This window comes from Plasmopara halstedii, assembly GCF_900000015.1.
Source record: "Plasmopara halstedii genome assembly, contig: Scaffold_1561, whole genome shotgun sequence".
In the NCBI taxonomy this organism is placed as follows: domain Eukaryota; phylum Oomycota; class Peronosporomycetes; order Peronosporales; family Peronosporaceae; genus Plasmopara; species Plasmopara halstedii.
Window position 1 is genome coordinate 592,442 of NW_020188473.1, and position 273 is coordinate 592,714.

The window sequence follows — 273 nt, forward strand, 5'->3', positions numbered from 1 at the left end:
GCATCCTGCTGGCTATCAACAATGCGGTAGCCGATGAAAGTGCCACGCTGTTCATCAACAATGATTTTTGCCAATTTGGCTAGCCGGAAGTCACTGCATCTTGATGAGATTTGCGTGAAACAGCTAACTTAAAAGAACTTCGTTCAAGGTGCCAATCCCAAATTGGATACGTTGATAGTTGACTTTTCACAAATGAATAGTCGCTGAAAGCGCGTGAAATTTATCAATAAAGATACCTTTTAAATGAATTGCATAGAAGAATCGTGCTGCTCG